The sequence below is a fragment of the Takifugu rubripes genome, chromosome 4, assembly GCF_901000725.2.
Source record: "Takifugu rubripes chromosome 4, fTakRub1.2, whole genome shotgun sequence".
Lineage (NCBI taxonomy): Eukaryota > Metazoa > Chordata > Actinopteri > Tetraodontiformes > Tetraodontidae > Takifugu > Takifugu rubripes.
The window spans coordinates 11673043-11687067 of NC_042288.1; the positions used below are offsets into that span (position 1 = coordinate 11673043).

The 14025-nt window shown below is 47.6% G+C and overlaps 1 protein-coding gene across 4 annotated transcripts in view; it reads right to left on the reverse strand.

The window, feature by feature from the left end:
* The window catches only part of zmiz1a (zinc finger, MIZ-type containing 1a), a 72490-nt gene that overhangs the window by 38441 nt on the left and 20024 nt on the right, over positions 1-14025 (reverse strand). For all 4 annotated transcript variants that reach the window (XM_029835710.1, XM_003964004.3, XM_029835708.1 and 1 more), the window contains one exon: positions 3390-3466. The gene's annotated coding sequence lies outside the window, so the exon portion shown is untranslated. The remainder of the gene's footprint in view (positions 1-3389; positions 3467-14025) is intronic.

Below are 14025 nucleotides of genomic sequence, written 5' to 3' on the forward strand. Positions count from 1 at the left end.
ACACGCGCACGCAGACGTAAACACGCAGAGACACACTTGGTCATAGACACACAGCGCATGCTGCCTGCAGCTGTTGCCAATGATGTCAGTCCTGATTTGGCCAAACTAGCCTTTTGTTTCACAGCACGAACACAAAAGAGAGGGGGAGGCTTCATTTGGCAGAACAGCCCACAGAGTTCTTCTGTCTCCGAGGCTCTTTGGATTGAGGATGAGCTACTGGTTGTAGTAGAGTCCGAAAGCAGCGGGGCTGCGTTAATCTGGCTAAAAATGCCAAAATGCCATTTTCCTGTCGACGTAAATCACTCGTGACAGATTTAGCGTTGACTAAAATAACGTGTTCTGGGCTTCCCAGAGATTTATGAGAAGTCCACACGTTTTTCAGTGTTTTCCTGGAGACAGAGGGAAACCTAGAGCACTATTTAATGAAACTGAGCAAGTGCGCAGCTCTATGGCCACTGAAGCCAGCTCTCAATCGGCGGAAGTTGTCCCGGCGCCCGGGCAACATCCCTGCTGCCAACGAGGAGGTTTGGGGACGCGCTTCGGTCTGACTGACTTCAGTTCATCTCAACAACATCTGCATCTGCATCATCACGGGGGCCTTTATTACAACCACCCCCAGACACGTCGCACCTGCTGACCCAAGACCCACACGCAGTCTCGGCTGCCCTCGACATTCCCGGTCCTACAGCATCGTCTCCTGGCGCTCACCAACTCTGATTTATGCGACCAGGCGTCCTCGTTGGAGATGATCTGATTAGGTGTGATCTGATTGCGGTCTTTGTTGGCTCGTGTCAGAGGGACCGACAGAGACGGTGGGAGGGAGTGATTGAGAGCAGGGCTGTCATCCTGTCAGCCTGTCAAGAGCAGAGGCATATTGTGCTTGAATGTTACGGCGAGGTGCCGGGGAGAGTTTGACGGGAGAATCAAAGATGAATCAGCCGATATCAAAGAGCACGTGGGAAGATATTAATACAAATCTGCTCGCAGTTGTCACTACTTAGGGAGGAGATACGCTGCCGCGAGTGATCCGGGGACGGGTGCAGCGCGGCTAAACAGGTAGCATTTCACACACGGGGTTATCGTGGAATAACACGTTTTATAAAGGCTGGGTCCTTTGTGCTCGGGAGCTGCAGCGCGGCGGCAAAGCAGCTCGACCCTGGTGTGTAATATCTGTTGAGAACAAATAATCTGAAAAGCCTCAAATGACCTCTGCCTTTCTAAGCTTCCTGAAATACTAACCAAATTAATCAACTTTTTTTTTTAAATGCACTGAGCCACAGCGGCTTCTGTGTGGTATGAAGATGCTATTAAAACATTATGGGTCTTAACAGATTGCACCACGGTGTCTGATTGGCGATCAGATTTGCGTTGTAAAGGTTTATCTAAAGGCCGATATGATGCCCTGCGTAGTAAAGCAATTTCTGCCGGCCTTGAGGCGAAACAAAAGGGCAGAGATCCCCAAGATCAGAGAGAGCTTCACTCCGAGTAACAGGGAAAGGAGGGATGCAAAGAGAGGCAGAAAACCATTTGAGGGGATTTGATAGACTGCAGATTTAATGTCCATCTGATGAAAACTGAGAGAGAATCAGAATTAATCGTCTTAGCTGTTTGTTTGGTAATCTGATTTAGTCTGATTTTTAGGCTGCTATCTCTGCTTGTGGTTACTGATCCCGTCCCTGGCCACAGCCATTTTCACCTCCCACTACCCCTCTCCTTCCCTTATTTGAGTTTGAGCTTAATATACTAAAAAAGAAATGCGTACAGTAAGCCTCCAGTCTGCCAAATCCACTGACATGTCTGCTTATGAAATTCCTACTAGCATACTACGGCTATCCCTGCTCCAAATAAATGACCTACTTTGCACATTAACACACTTTTATATGTGGGCAAATTATCGGGCAGCCTCATAACTTCCCCTGCTGGCTCAGACCAATTTCACTTCTCGTCTGATTCTTGGAAAACACCGTGTCTCCCCACCTCGCCGTTCTCGGCTGCAGGTGGACAAAAAAAAGGTTAAAATACACTTAGAAGAAAACAGCAGCTTCATATTTGTCAGGGTCACGTGCCTCCCTTGTGTGATCCTGTTTAAGGAAGGTGAGACTGGCACTGAGGCCCACCTAAGGTGCGCCCAGCCCGGGATGAGCTATTTCTAGACCGGGCCCCTCCTGTCTCCACCTCCTGCTCTGGTGGGGAAACCACAGCGCTGCACAGGCCCCAGTCAGACATGACTTAAGAATGGATTCATTATTCACACTGGCTGTAAAAGGGCTGACGGGTGGGATGGTCGGACAGAAATTTCACTTCTACTACTGTCAAAGTGTGCGCCGTGTGCTTATTAGCCGAGCGTTTCAGCGAAAGCGTCCGCGTTCTCCCACATTGGAGACGCGTAGAGACGTTAGATGCACGCCGAGACGACCCTTGCAAAGATGGTGCGGCAAGATTCAAAACAGCTGTAAACACACATCATATTGAGCTCAAAGAACGCTTGACAGCACAACACGGCTTCATACAGGCTGACATGGATGATGTGTAAATGCTTCCTCCCCAACACACGCACACACGGGGCAGATTGGATATGAGTTTGCTCACCGACCATGATAAGAAAATGTGGCAAATGCGCAATCTGATATGCATGACTTGAGGTTTCTCTCTGCCTTTCTTTTCCTCTTGGAAATCGCAGGTTGCATCCATAATTTAGACCAGCCTCCGTCTGTTTCTTTCTTTTCCACTCTGCTCCCTCCTTCCTTTTCCTCCCTCCATCTCCTCTTCTCTCTCCTGGCAATCTGGCTTTTGCAGCTTCCCTCATTAGCATAATGCAGAATGTGCAGATGCCACCGAAAATTATTCACCTTCTAGCACTTTGGTGCTGTTTTACGTGTGTACAAACTACGGGATAGACATTTTATGAAGCCTTTCAGAACAGGAGTAGCAAAATGTGAACTAGAAACTAAAAACCATCGCTGTAATGCCACATCTCTTGCTATGGTTTCCTTCCCCTCGCGTCCTTGTTCACCCAGATTATATCATCCATCACTTCATCCACAGCCTTCTGACACCGCGGGCATGACTGACCGAATATTTTCAGCCAGTTTTTAAATCAACACTTAATATTCATGCAGTCCAATTGAGTGCTGAATACATGATTTGATGCTGTTAGCAGACTCCCTAAAGGTGTTTTGCAGTAAACAAAGCCTTGTCCTGAAGGGTGGAGGATGCAGGTAGAGGGATTAGTAGCTGTCCTCCTTATGCATGACTGATATTGATGCTGATAGAGAGCGATCAATATCGCAGCTATTCAAGTTTTACGCCCTCGGGTTGGCTCGATCGTAACCAAACCGAGGTCTTTCTGCATGGACGAAGTCCCAGCAGGTGATACATCAGCGTCTTACCAGTGCGTTTGAGGGCGTTCTCTTGTTCCCAGCCAGGTGATATCAGCTCCCTAATCCTCATCAATCACCGGGAGAGCCTAAAATGAAACCAAACAGAACGGAGAGCACATCAGGGGCTGTGACAAGACACGATCTGCCTTTATCAGGAAACAAGACTTAGGTGGCATCATCATCAAGATGTAATGAAGCGCTCTGTCGTGCATCTGACAGATTGGAATCATGAAACGAGGACTGACGGAGCTGGAGACGACGTGCATCTGTAATCCCCGTCAATGATGAGAGATGAAATGCTCAAATGACAAATACAAGTGGATTTTACGTGGTGGTGGGGAGTGTCCCTCACTACTTAAGTTGCAGAAGCAGCCGTCTTTGAAAGCTCCGGGCTCTAATCATGGAGGAACGTTTCTCCTCTGCTTCTGGCTCTTATCTAACTCTGATGTGCAGAGAGACTAATGGGATGACCACTTGTCAAGTGCTTTGCAGGCCAGCATCTTTAACTGACTTATTACTGTGGATGAAACTCCCACCGCATTTCATTAATATTCTGCTTGACTGCTTCCCCAAAGTGTCTGGCTGACTGTGTTTTTGCCACATGTGTACTCATATAGTAGGCGGGGAAAGGACTCAAACTAGCCTTACAGGCTGCAGACTGGCCCACATTTAATTACTGTTAAGATGCGAGCTAAATACGCCTCCACGATTTACTCATTTTCCCCACATTTGAGTCCAATTAAATTAGTCATATGAGTTTAATTAACTCAATATGATCTGATATTGTAATTTCACACTTGGATATGGGATACAGGGTGCTTGAGCACAAAGAAAGCGTGCTCATTATGAACAGTCATGTTGGTATTACCCACCGCAGCATAAACTGGGTGACTGTGGAAGGTTACCTTTATTTCCAAAGACCTGGCGTTGAGCCTTTCAGGCCATTACTCACAGCTCCAGCCAATCACGGAGCCGCATTTGATGCACCGAAGGAAATGATGATTTATTGCCTTAATGCATAACCACTTTCTCATTGGAAACATAGCTGTTAGTGTTCGGAGATTGAGATTTCGCCACAGGAATTTATGTCAAACATTCATTTGCAACAAAGGGAATCACCAGCAATAGAAGTCAAAAAATCTCAAAATACTAAAATATATAAATAATATATAAATATTTTTGGGGACCTTCTGTCCTGCAAGCGCCAGTAAAGAAAGTATAGACATAATTCTGTGGTTTAAAAGAAGCATCGGCAAGAATGGCCAACCTTGGAAGAAATTTTATTGGATCATGCAATAATGACACGATCGATAATTTCAGAGCGCTTCTGTCCGGCAAGCTTGGAATTTTTGGAGACAATCGATGCTGCCGTTTTACCAATTTCAATGCACTTGGAAAGTTCTATGGCTGAGTGCCTCTATCTGACCGAAGGGGTCTGAAACGCAACGCCTCCTGTTGGTGTTACATTCTTCTCATAAAAATAAATGTGCCATTATGGCGCAAAATACCAAGCAAAAGCAGCCTGTAATTTACTGGTCTGCTTTAATGAAATGTACAGCAGATTTTCTAACTCTTGCTGGGAGAAAATATGGCTGCTGAGAGCTACACCAGCTTGCAAATCACTGTCACACCACCTCACAACACAGGCGGAATTATCAGAGAAAAACAAATGGAGCCATTGATTCACTAGTTGTTTATTTACAACCCTCTCCGGAGAAGAAATAAATTCCCCTGTTGAGGCTTTGTTTCCCCATCATAAGGCACGACTGGATGCGTGAGGAGAGGGGGTGAGCGGGCCACACACGCGCAGCCAGCAACAGCACGCGTGCGCGCACATACCCCTTACATCTGGATTAATCTCCAACGGGCGTCCTCGCAGATGCCATTAAATGTAGCAGAAGGCGAGAATCATGCAGGAAAAGAGGCTGCATCTGAATAATTTATTCAGAAGCTCATCTCGTCTCACACCGGGGGGATTTCTGCTTTCAATTTGCACCGTTCTCGTCCCCATATTCAAATCAGGGACCAGATTTGTTGTTATTGGCACACGGAAGGTCAACGTTAGTAAGCTAGCATCAATGCTGTCCTCAGTGGTCTGGTATGCCGTCTATTAGCACCCTCACGTAGCATGCCTGTGTGTGTGTTTGTGTGGGGTGGGCAGCCTTTGTTTACATCAGGGTGTGCTGTATGACACTGGAGAATAGGACTGCAGATCGCAGAGACGGCGGTGTGCGTCTGAGCTTATTAGGCTTCTTTCCAAGGACGCGGCGGCTCGAGACGTTACGCTGGCCGGGGAAAACACACGTTTGCTAATCATGGCGAGAAGACATTACGACTGCAAACAAAGAAAGCGGGGCAAAAAGTACACGAGAGGATTCTACACGGGGGTGCGGGAACATGGGCAACCTTACATACAACACAGGAGCCTCTAAAAGGTTTTTGACTGGCATGTAAAAATCAAAGAATTATTTTTACAATGATGTTTTTTTTAAACGTTCATGGCCAATGTGAACATCACGGCTTCAGGTTAGCTTTAGCCATCTACAGCATCCAACATTAATCAGCTGAAGAAGCCGTTTGTCAATACTCGGCCTCTCCTTAGACTTTTGAACTTCCGAAGTGCGTACTTTCTGCTGCTGTTGCTGACTGAGATGAAATGCATTGTGGTAAAATCCACTCAAAGGATGACGTTTCACAAGTATGCGAGATGGCGTGCAGGGATAAGTACGCAGATTGAGGAACCACTGGAGGCTCTCCTGCTGTTTGTCGCATGTGTGAATAGACACTCCTGATCTGATTCTCCCGAGACCCTCAGAAGAGCTTGTGTAAAACAAGGTTCAAAGAAAAAAGGTAGGAAGAAGGATGAAGCCGTGCCACTCCTGCGTGTCCTCTCACTGGGTGTCACACTGGGACTGAGAAGAGGACATCTCAATGAGGCAGGGGTGATCTGTGATAACATCAGCTGCCATTAGAGCAACAGAAGCATCTCAAAAGAAGAACAAAAAAAGAGAGGGAATCAGACTCCTGTTAGAAATTTCCAGCCTCAAAAGCTGTGCAAAGCATCTTTGTTGTTGTTTGTTGCTTCCTTGGGGACTAGATCAGTTCATTTCCCACATACATGCTACAGACAAAGAACTTGTGAAACACCATGTGAAACGCGTGTTTCAACTTTACGCCGCTACAGAGGAGCGTCTTATTTTCTTAAATGCATTCGAGGTTAAGAGGTTGCTCTGGGGAAACTGTGACTTCAGGCCCTCGCCTGTTTCTGTCGTTACAGGCATGAATGGCCCTGTGGTAGCCAGGCACAGTGCAGTGGTTCAACAAGGACTCTTTACCCAGCTGAGTGAGAGGCTAGCAGGCAGGCGACAGGCCAACTGGAGACTTTCAGCTCAGGCTGCTGTAAATGATGTCAATTCAGCCTGACCAGGAAGGCCACATGACCGGGACTAAGACCCAGCATAAGATGCAGCAAGGCTGGTGGCATCTGTAGTTGCCTTTTCTCCACAAGAACCTGAGAGAAGAAGCAGGGATTGGTTGCTTTAGCTACTGGGGATCCAGTTCAACTGCAGTACAGCAGCACACAACAACAATAAACAGCTTTTGCATCATAATCATTTGATATCAGGCTGAAGGAAACTAACAGAAATGGGCCATGAGAGCATTTAGGGGGAAAAAAAGCTCTAGGAGCTAAAGCGACCTGCTATTTTCTGAAAGATAAACAGGTTTAGCTGTCTTCTATATGTCCTTGTTCACTGACTGTATAACTCCTCCTTATCTGGCAGTCTGTTCACTCTTCAAACAGCATTGTTAAACTTGCAGTGTCGATGGCGCCGGCACTGAGCGCTCCGTCAGTAGCCCTTTGCACCCTCCCCACCTTGTGGAAATCTCTGTGCAAACTGAGGAGAAACTCAGCACCAGTATGACACAGCATGGAGGAATGCACCAGCGGATGTGGCCTGCTCCCTTGCTTTCTCCTTCTCAGTCAAGCCCTGTCTGCCGCTCCTCCCCCCTCCTGCTGTGGGCAGGTCCATATGCACCCAGTAATTATCAAGGTTATTTTCTCCAGAGGGCCAAATCCCTGTTTATGGTCATGAGCGCGTGTCACACTGCCCTGGCTGTCAATTCACAGGACGCTGACTCTATAAAAATCCCAATGTAAATCTGAGCTTTAGCAACAATGTGGTTGCTGTGGGCTTTTTGTTTTTTTCTTTCTTTCCTCCAGTCCCTTCCTAGAGCCAGACACCCTGGAGAATTGTGACCTGGGCTATATCACACATTTCCTTTTGGATGTGGTTACACAGGAAGTGAGGACTGTGAAAGGTCAGTGGGTAACAAGCCCTGAAAAACACACACTTACCAACGGAACAAGCCGGGTAGTGTGTCAGTTAATTAGACGCAAACGTTCGTCTTCTGAATGGGACTCGAATGGGTAAACGTTACTGTAGGCTCCTCTGCAAACAAAAGTCTGGAACAGCCTGAATTACAAGCTCAAAAGTAAATCTGCATGCGACAATCTGTTAGCAGGGGTCGGCAGTGTATACACACACACACACACACACACACACACACACACACAGACAAATGCACAAACTGAAATTGGCTGCTCCCTCTACAAAAGCTGCTTCCTCTCTGTTTCATCGCGCAGGCCTGGCTTTGTTAGCGTGCGGAAATGCCTCCAGAGGGAATGAAAATACTGGCAAGTCCCTGCAGCTCTTTCTGGAAAGAGAGATGGGTTCTGCAGTTGTGAGATCACATGCATGCATAGGCACATATGTAGCCACATGCACGCACGCCAACTGCACATGTAGGTTGAGAGCTCAGGTTACTGGGAGATGACTGTGTTAACCTAAAGAAGGTAAACCCTGGTGTGTGGTTTCAGGCGCGCTGTGGCGTTTGGGAAGCTAGAGGAAGCGTGCTGAATCTGAAGTCAGACTAATGTTGTCACGGCCACCACAAAATTATAGGCAACATCGCCGTAAAAGCTCATACAGGGGTAGTCTGGGAGAATAAATTCACTTTCTTGTCTTGTACGCAGAATGGTAGACAAATGCTAATGCCTTCTTAAACCCATTATTATTCCGGGTTGAACACAATCATCTGTTTAGTGCTGTTCATTCCCGAGCTGCACCAGGATCAGTCTGCACACCAGAGGTAAACACTTGGGTAAACACTAGACTTTTAGGAGAAGTGCCGAGCCACTGTGCAGTCTGCTAACATGCTAATGACCAGATTTTTCTCTCTAAATATTCCATTACCTAACTCGCCTGCCATCTCGTTTGGCCAAAAACACATGTTTGTAATCAGATGACAGAACTCTGAGAAACATGGGATGGAAATCAAACGGCCGGTTGCCTGCAAAAATCCGCCATATCGGGATAAAACGGGAAAAAAACCTGCGACTAAAGGCGATACAAGATGTTTTAAAGGTCCATTGTTTGCCTAATGAAGGTGTAATAATCGTCAGTGCTTCTTGCCAAAGCTTTCTGATAGCAGCCGCTCCCATTAATCAGTAAATAAAGACTTCACACAGCAGAACTTTAAATATTCTGTCTTTGGATTCATCTGAATACGCGTTTTTGAGCCGCTCCAGGGGAAGACAACCGCGGCACGCAGCAGAATTTCAGCTCGGCATCACCTCCCTGTGCCACCCACACTCGTATGGAGTTGACCCAGGAAATTTAAAACACTATGCTATTTCGATTTAATGTTTCATGTAAATTGTACCTCCCACACAAAAACGACTGCTTGGACTCCGCTGGTCGGACGCTGCAAGTTTTAATAGGCCTCGTATGGTTGGTGCTTGAAATTTTAATCACATTGTTGCAAATTTACAGATTCACTGACAAATCCAGACGTTTTTTTTAAGGGCTTTTTCTCCGTATGACACTGCGGGTGATTTGGCTCTTGGTACAAAACAACCCTACACGCAGGCTGAGAACCTCAAAACAAGATGAGCCAACGAAAGCAGCAGCTCAGCCTCCAGCGCAAGCAAAGTGCGCATTCAGTCAAGTGGAAGGCCTCGCACAGTTGTGAAAGAAAAAAAAAAAGAAGCAGTAAATGCAACGTCTGTAACATTAACTGAAAGTGAACTGTAGACAGGGCTGCCTATACAAAGGTGCCAGACCAGAGAGGACATGGAGAACATCTTACACGTGCACCGCTTTAACGCAAGGAAAAAACAATAATACGGGCAATAAAAGTGCACGCCGGGGCCAGGCTGTTGTCTGTAGTGTTTATCTAATGTCAGATAATCTGTTGATTTCCCAAACGTGTCGGAAAAAGCGGACGTCTGCCCGTAAGACCCGGCGAAATCCCGCCTTTGTGGGGAAATCTGAAAAAGGAGAGCAGATTCAGCGAGCTCCGACAGAGCTGAGACACTTTCAAGACAGCTGCTCCAGTTTCTCACTGTCACTCTCACACACACACACACACACACACACACACACACATGCAAAAACACGCACGCACCCAAGTCCTTTTTAGCCAGTGACAGCAGGCACCCAGCGATGACATGAGGAGTGTCTCTGGCAGCCAGAAAGGTAGCACTAAACAGACAGAAATATCTGCTCTGACAGACGGACAGCCCGTCACCCACTAAGACATGAATGCAGCTGTCACCGAGCTCGCCGCGAACCTCCCGTTTTGATTCCCCCTCAGTGCAGACCAGCGCTCCCCTGATAGTTTCTGCTGTTCCAGCAGCTCGGAGATACAAGGAACAGCCACGTTTCAGCCGAGTGCGGCTGGCTGTTGGCCAGAGGATGCAGGAGGAGGAAGAAATGTTGTTCGCCTTTCCCGGGGTCAACCGCTGAACAAGCGGCCACCTCCTATCTGATCGGCACCCCCACCCCCCTACGCACAGATCTTGGACCGTTTGCTTTCGTTTGTTTGTTCCTGCGCTCCTATCTGCTGGGATACAAGAAGCTGCACTCCCTCAGTTTGTTCTGTTCAGCCCGGCTCCAACCGCTTAATCAAGACAGGTGAGGGAGCGAAGAGTAACTTTGGTACCCGAGACTGGAAGCACCCAAAGATCAGATCAGCAGCAACAGGAAACTCTGGCCGCCTGTGTCCGCCTGAGCCCCGAGCCTGAAGCATGCTGCGTAAATCAGCTGCGTGTCAACAGGCCGTTAGTGACCTCTGACCTTCATATTTAAGGAGACATGAATACGACCGCATCGCTAATGTTGATGTGGAGCCGTCCGCCTGCCCTGATCTCTTTGCTCAGACGCAGCAGAAGTAAACACACTGACGGGCACGAGCGCGTGCCGAGCTTGGATTTGATGGCTTTGTTTCAGCAGTCCCGTTGAAGGAGGGCGGCGCTGAGGGCCGTGGTTTACAAGACTGGTGCGCAGGTGTTGCCTATCAAGCTAAGATAGTCAAGCTGTGAGGAGCAGCTCCGATATGCAGACGGTGTCTCCTGCCATGCAGGTGCAGCTCATCGCTTCGCTCCGAAACATCAACCCAGAAAACTCTGAGACTCCTACGGGCCTCAAGAGTACTGACGTTTGTGTGAGACTAGACAGGAGGCAAAGTTTACTGAGCACATGCGTGTCAAATCAGCAGAAGGAATGTGCTTATCATGAGGGCTCCTCCGCTGCAGCCTGTCAGTAAACAACACCGAAAGTCTCGCAGAGCCATAAATACCCCCATCTATTGTGGCTAAGGGTCATGTAGCTTTAAGATAACCTCCAAAGTGTGTACACTTTGTGGAAATCCACCCAATGTCACGCCCAAAGACTGGCAAAAAGAAGCATGTTTTCGCCCATTTCCTTCACAACCCTACAGGAGCAGCAGAACAGAGCCTGTTGTTTGCATGAGCTGAGTGCGGAGCAGACTGGAGGATTCCGAGGAACGTGTCTCCCCATTCAGCAGAGGAAAGAGCAATTAGCATAGCTGAGTTCAACTGTTTCAACCTGTGGAAAGTTCCCAGACACAAGTATGCACAGCCCCAGCTATGCAAATGCTCAGCATAGGTAAACACAGCCGGTTCAGACGCACGTGTTGCAGATTAAATCCAACAATTCTCGCATTCTTTCGCTGTTTTTGTCACGTTCCCATCATGTTCTGCTCATCTGGGAGGAGCTACGTGCATCCCCGTCGCTGGCGTCTCACCTTCCCATTTGTGCGATTATTCAAATGAGGACACGGTGTTTCTTTTGTTTACTGCCTTCAATGGCGACAGGGAAACAAGCATTCATGATATCCATTTCTCGTCCCTTGCACGACAACTGCCACCCCCTCCCCCCGTCTTTTTTCCTCCCCTCTGATTCCATTGGAGGAACATGGGCATTATGAGAGGCCATTAATGAGAGCATGGCGTGGCGTGTTGTGATGCGCGACATATTAGAGCCATTCATCAGAGCCGGGAGACACTTGACAGGCGGACGGCCAACAGGTTGTGTAATCATATAACACAGCCATGTCAGGTCTTCCAAGGCTCTGTGTCCCATTCAGGCCTCTAATTTTATTTCCCTCTGAGTAATTGATGACGCCAGACAGAGACCCAATGATGGATAACATCATGAGCGGAATGACGCATAAAGATGGCGGCGCGCAGCGGGTGATGTCATTTCGGGGGTTGTCTGTTGAATACAGTCTGGGGCAGCAAAAATGTTTGGGGAGCATCGCTCATTTAAAAAAAAAAATCTTTAATAAAAGCCCTGTAAGGCAGTAAATTATCACAGCAATTATGTCAAGTTGTAACACATGAACAAGTGTTTGTGCGGTAATTACAGTGCACCAGGAATGCCATCTGACAACGTGCTGCAACTGTTCCAACTCCTCTGCTCAGAGAAAAACTCTTAGCCGCTTTAGAAGAAGAGGGTTGGCCCTGAGGCGGCGTTAGAAGATGCTAAGGATAATGCGCATCCTCACACAACCTGTTCTGCTCTGTCCCTATGCTGGTGAAAGGAGAAGACAATGTTCTCTCTCATCCTCCCACTCTCACCACTTTATACCTCTGCTTATTTGTGAAATGTCTCTTACTGCACACAATTCAAAAAAGGGACAGCTTGCTCGTCTGCGCGGAAAAATGGGCCACGCGGTGAGTATCACCGGCGAGGATAAAAATACACATTCCTGTCATTTGAATATCATCACAGTTGCCTAAGCTGCAGCACCCTGAGGTGAAACTCCTCGGAGAAAAAGAGTCTTGTTCTATCTCGGTCTGTGCCTCGCCCCAGCGTAAGCATATAGCATCGCATCCTGGTATCAGATTTACATCAGAAAGGAGAAGAAGAAAAAAAAATCCTCGAAGAGAATTAGCATGTATGCAGACGTAAGAAAAGGTGCGGGAGGAAAACGGAGAGACAATCAGCCAAAAGCTGGAAAAGATGGCCAGGAACTGGATGCTTATTCCCTCTCGGTGAGTTAATCCCCCAGAGTTCTGACATCCATTACTTTATCTGAGGAAAACATGTGGTAACAAGGTGTGCGCGCCACAGCACCGGAGCCTAGAGGAAAAAGAAAAACACTCGCACTGCATCCGCAACATCCATTTGGAAACGCTTTTCACAAACGCTGCCTTCACTTCGGTGACGCAGCAACTGGGAGAACTGGGAGACGTCCAGTTTGGTTACACTGCCAGTGCTGAGTAGTGAAGGCGACAACCGATGATTTAACCAGCGTCTGCTTAAGGGCTTCCAGTTTCCCCACATTTGCTTTACAGTGATTGTAACATAAAGTTTAGGAGTCCAAAGTGCAGCGAGATATACCAACGCGTGCCGACTGCTGTCATGCTAACCCCAACTATCAGGACATTAGCCGAATTAGCTCTTCTGCTTCGTGCATTTGAGGACTCATTTGTGCAGCATTCGTTCTCAGCTTTCTTCTACTGAAGGATAAAAACACTCGTGCTATTAAAATGTCAAATACTGACACAGATATCACTATCCCCCCCGGCAGGAAACACAAACCATCAGGCCGTGCTGTTCCAAATCATCTGAACCGGACTGTACGCAGACGGGTGGAAAAGCAGCCATGGAGAGTGTATGCAGTTCTCCTCCCACCCAACACACACACACACACACACACACACACAGTCACACACACTCTCTACTCAATTTGGGCTACATCGCTTCACAACAGCCACAGTGTTCAGTGTCAACAGTGGTCACATTATGTGGCGCTAACATTAAAAATGCACCCAATTAAGGCTACGGGAGAAAAATCCTCCCCTGTAAACGGCAACAGTCTGTAACATGTTTGCAGCAATGATAGGCTTTCTAAACAAATTAAGCCGGAGGAGCTCTGCATTACTCATCCTGGCGGGCTGTCTGGCCAAACTCTGCCTCAATTGCACAGTTGTTTGATCAACTCCTGATGTGTTCCATGTGTGTTAATGAGAAAGGCTGAAAAGAGGAGGAGGAAAAGACAGATAGAAGTCCATGAGCGTCAGACGGGGTGGATGCGAGCTGACAGAAGAGCAGCGCGGTAAAGCGCGGCGTCTCCGTATACTTTCATGTGTTCGCTGTCACATTATGCGGTTCTTCCCTGTCAAACCGCTGCATCTCGCACGTGTTTCTCCGTGCACGGTCGTACATCTCAAAGTGTTGATTGCTGCACCTTTTAAAACTTCATTCTCAGCCCGTCTGTTAATGTTTTTTCCTCTTTTCTCCAGAGTCAGAGGCTGAACTCCCGCTTTCTCCCC